This window comes from Pteropus vampyrus, unplaced genomic scaffold (genome assembly GCF_000151845.1).
Source record: "Pteropus vampyrus isolate Shadow unplaced genomic scaffold, Pvam_2.0 Scaffold314, whole genome shotgun sequence".
NCBI classification, from domain to species: domain Eukaryota; kingdom Metazoa; phylum Chordata; class Mammalia; order Chiroptera; family Pteropodidae; genus Pteropus; species Pteropus vampyrus.
The window spans coordinates 850,864-855,721 of NW_011889095.1; the positions used below are offsets into that span (position 1 = coordinate 850,864).

Below are 4,858 nucleotides of genomic sequence, written 5' to 3' on the forward strand. Positions count from 1 at the left end.
AGTCTCCATGGGCGAGAGACTGAAGATTTGTGTCCGCCCAGATCCTGTGTGGAAACCCTGCCCCGCAATGTGATGGTGCTGGGGGACGATAGGATCATGAGGGGGCCCCCCACAAAGGGGAGACGGGTACCCTGGTTAAAGGGGTCCCACAGGGCTCCCTCTTTCCGCCACATAAGGACACAGGGAGAAGTCAGCAGTTTGCAACCTGGAAGAGGAGCCCAGATAGAACCATGTGAGCTGAGCGCTGAGCATCGTCGTCCCTGCCTCTCTATGGGGAACCGCCCTGTTCCCCTGGCTGGCCTGAGGTGGTTCATCCTGCCAGGACAGGGGTTCCTTTCTCTGCCTGCTCATCAGTCCACGAAGAGCCCAAAGGGACCAGATGGCTACTGTGACTTGAAATTCAATGGGATATTTGCTGTGTCCCCTCTGGGAGCCCGACATCCTGCACAGCCCAGAGTTGGAGCTCATAGGCTGTGGCTGCCCGAGGTCTGTGGGGCTGTGCTCGCTCCAGGCTCCGCCCAATCTGCCTCCCCACGTCCATCTCCCGCCGGCCCCAGAAGCACGTGAGTTTGCATCCCTGGTCTAGATCATGACCGTCATCCAGCCCCACTGTCAAGTTCTCATGCAGAGGTGAGCTTGAAGGAGGCTTCTTTCTCCTTTCTCTTGGAAGGCATTTCCTGTGACTCCCACTTGGGGGCGCCACCTCTCTTGGTCCTGTGTCACAGGTTTATTCCGGACATCTTTTTTTTTTTTTAATCCTGACAGTGTCTTTGGCGTGTCTCATGCTTTGGGCTTTGTTGTAAGTTGGTGGGTGGGATCGAGTGGAGAAGTTGTGATGCCTTTGAACCGACAGCCTCTGCACTGCACCCTGGGCCCACAGGCCTCGTGTCTGAGACACAACACGGGACATGTTCTTAACATCTGTCATCTGAAGAGTAATAATAACATTATTTACAATGTGTATGCATGTATACATTTTTGTTTATTAATTCGTTCAGTTATCCATTCATTCTTGGTCCTGTGCCGCAAAGAAACGAGGTAATCCTATTGAAAGTATTGAATGACGTTGTAAAGAACACTGTAAACAAACAACTCAGAGCATATGCTTGTGGCTAAATTTGCTTGGGGTCTGAGTTGTCCAGGCAGTGTAATAAATTACTACAAAAGGCAGTGGCTTAATATACAGCCACCGATTTGCTCACGGCTCTGTCGTCTGGATGGGGCTTGTGTCTCCTCCGCATGGCATTAGCCAGGCTGGCAGGTCCAAGGTGGCCTCTCAAACTCCTGGGCCTCTTTCATATGAACTTTCTCTCCAGCGGGAAGCTGGACTTTAACTGAAGTATTGCAACCACAAACGCCCGCTTTACGCTTTCATTGCCTAGGAACCTGTATGAATTTCTGTGACTGCCACAAACCAGGAGGCTTTAAAACAGCAGAAACGTATTCTCGCCCAGTTCTGGAGCTTAGAAGTTCAAAGTCAAGGTGATGGCAGGGCCACGATCCCTCCGAAGGGGAGAGTCCTTCCTTGCCTTTCTCAAGGCTGGCGGCCCTAGATGTCCTTGATTTGTGGCATCTCTGTCTCTGTCTTCATGTGGCCTTCTTCCTGTGTGCCTGTGTGCCTCTCAGCGTCCCCTCCTTGTGTGGTAAGGACACCAGTCACTGGGTTGAAGGCCCACCTTAATCCAGGAGGACTTCATTTTAACTAATTATGTCTGTAAAGACGATATTTTCAAATGAGATCAGATGAGCTTTAGCGTCATCTTGCCTAAGCCACCGATCCATTCACTCACTTAATAAATAAACGTGATGTGGGCCAGGCACTGTCCTAAGTGCTGGAGACACAGCAGCGAGCAAGACAGACAAAGATCTCTGTCTTGTTAGAGAGATGATGAGCAAAGACGTGTGGTCTAAGGCACTAAAACACACAGCTCCCTACATGGAGATGAACACCATGTGCAGGGGGGTGGGGCAAACTGGCACTGCCAGCTTTAAAAGGAGGTGAGAAAGGACACAGGTGAGCCAAGGCTTGGAGGGGGGAGAACAGCCTCTGCACTTCCCAGTATGCCATGTCTCGCTCAGTCCTCTAGGCCTTGTTGAATTTTTGCCTTTCCTCAAGGGACCACTGTGCCTTCCTCTCCATCTTTTGAATCCCATAGCCTCTGAGCCCCTGGAGGCGGCCTGCAGTTCACCAGGGTAGCCACAGGGGGGCAGTGCTTACTGCAGATTCGGCTCCTCACTCAGCTCCGGGGAGCTCCGGCTGTAAGTGGTCAACGCAAATCTGTTTCTCTTCGTCCTTCAAAGGGCGGCAACTTTTGGCTCCGAGGCGCAGGTTTCTTTGAATGATTTTATGGCTCTTTGCTTCTCCACCTCTGCCTCTCGAGGATGAGGAGAGCATGCTGGGGGGAGAGGGGCCGTTCATGGCGTGAGTGGAGGATGGGACTCTCCCTGGGGGCTGTCGAGATGACCACAGATGTAGGGTTTGGGCTGGGATGAGGAACTTCGGCTCAGAGAAGGAGAGTGAGTGACCCAAGGTCACACAGCTGAGTGGTGTCAGAACTGCACCTTCTGATCCCTGGACCAGTTATTGTGGCCCTCTGCCTGCTTCCCCTGACTGGTGTCCCCTCCTTGTGTGGTAAGGACACCAGTCATTGGGTTGAAGGCCCGCCTTAATCCAGGAGGACTTCATTTTAACTAATTATGTCTGTAAAGACGATATTTTCAAATGAGATCAGATGAGCTTTAGCGTCATCTTGCCTAAGCCACCGATCCATTCACTCACTTGATAAATAAACGTCATGTGGGCCAGGCACTGTCCTAAGTGCTGGGGACACAGCAGCGAGCAAGACAGACAAAGATCTCTGTCTTGTTAGAGAGATGATGAGCAAAGACGTGTGGTCTAAGGCACTAAAACAGCCCCCTAGATGGAGACGAACACCATGTGCAGGGGGGTGGGGCAAGCTGGCACTGCCAGCTTTAAAGGGAGGTGAGAAAGGACACAGGTGAGCCAAGGCTTGGAGGGAGGACAACAGCCTCTGCACTTCCCAGTATGCCATGTCTCGCTCAGTCCTCTAGGCCTTGTTGAATTTTTGCCTTTCCTCAAGGGACCACTGTGCCTTCCTCTCCATCTTTTGAATCCCATAGCCTCTGAGCCCCTGGAGGCGGCCTGCAGTTCACCAGGGTAGCCACAGGGGGGCAGTGCTTACTGCAGATTCGGCTCCTCACTCAGCTCCGGGGAGCTCCGGTTGTAAGTGGTCAACGCAAATCTGTTTCTCTTCGTCCTTCAAAGGGCGGCAACTTTTGGCTCCGAGGCGCAGGTTTCTTTGAATGATTTTATGGCTCTTTGCTTCTCCACCTCTGCCTCTCGAGGATGAGGAGAGCATGCTGGGGGGAGAGGGGCCGTTCATGGCGTGAGTGGAGGATGGGACTCTCCCTGGGGGCTGTCGAGATGACCACAGATGTAGGGTTTGGGCTGGCATGAGGAACTTCGGCTCAGAGAAGGAGAGTGAGTGACCCAAGGTCACACAGCTGAGTGGTGTCAGAACTGCACCTTCTGATCCCTGGACCAGTTATTGTGGCCCTCTGCCTGCTTCCCCAGGCCTGAGATGCAGATGGAGTCAGGGGCGGGGGTGGGAGCGGGGGCGGGGGGAGGGGCGGGATGAGCACTGAATTGGGAGTCCAGAGATGTGAGCTTCACACCCAGCTTTTGAGAAATGGGATCAGAAAGGGGGACTGTTACTCTTGGGGTAGACTTTTAAGATCCAGTTTTCTTATCTGTAAAATGGGAATAAGTAATTGAGCGGAACCCACCTGTAGAAACCGAAGGTGGGGTGAGACCTGGATTCTGACCCCTGGATGCCGACGTTGGGAGAACTTTTAAAATGACTCCACCTTTGGGGAATCAGGTACAGCTGGTCTTAGAGCCCACTTCCCAGCTGTGTGATCTTAACTTCCCTGGGCCTCCTTTCCCTCCTCTAGAAAACGGGTTTAATAATATTAGAGATTAAATGAGATAATATAGGTAAAGAGCTCGGCCCAGTCCTTGTTCACTACATATTAATACAGGGTCGGGGTCTGGGGATGGGTAGCTAAGGTCAGAATGGAGCTGGGGAGGCTCGCGTAGAGTGAGGTCAGCAGCTCGAGAACACCCAGTCATTTCCCTGGGTGGGTGACAGAAGGCTGAGGATCCAGGCTTTAGACTAGAAGTAAAGATACAGTAAACCCCCCAGCAGCTGCTATTTCTTGAGCACGTGTGTTATTTCTCACAGTCATCCAAGAAGGGGGCACGATCGTCCAACCCATTTTATAGCAGTGGTGACTGTGACTGAGTAACTTGCCTAGATGGGCACAGCCAATACATAGCAGAGCCTGAACTGTAGGGTGTCAAAACCATGGCGCTCCGTCACTGTACTGTCATGTGTTCCGGCTTCCTAATATTCGGTTACTCTCGGGATGATAAAATCTCCAGGGACTCATTGTGTCAAGTAGAATCCGATGACCATCTCTCACAGGTAGTCTCCAATTCCTCTAAAAAAAAAAAAAAAAAACCCATCGATACAAGAATTATAAACTGGTTCCAGGAGAGAAGTAAACCAACCTTAAAAAAAGAGATGAACCGTTTACGATTTTATTTATTTTTACCTTTTTACTCTGATAATTTTCACGATCACGTACAGTACGTATATGTGTAGTATATCTCCTGCTCAGCTTTAATGGTTATCAACATTTGCCATTTTGTCTTACTCATTTCTCAAGAGGGGTTTTTTGAAATTTTACTTTAAAAAATCATGTTTAACCCACTGCAGTTTTTCCTCCATGCAAATTTCTCCCTGGCTTTATTGAGATATAATTCGCATATAAC

The 4,858-nt window shown here is 50.7% G+C and overlaps 1 long non-coding RNA gene across 3 annotated transcripts in view; it reads left to right on the forward strand.

Annotated features, from left to right (window-relative positions):
- The window catches only part of LOC111730445, a 260,033-nt gene that overhangs the window by 1,306 nt on the left and 253,869 nt on the right, over nucleotides 1-4,858 (forward strand). For 2 of the 3 annotated variants that reach the window (XR_002776695.1, XR_002776696.1), the window contains exon 3: nucleotides 487-630. This is a non-coding gene — a long non-coding RNA (uncharacterized LOC111730445). Of the gene's footprint in view, nucleotides 1-486; nucleotides 1,178-4,858 lie in introns of those variants that run through there. The other variant, XR_002776694.1, reaches the window with a different exon arrangement.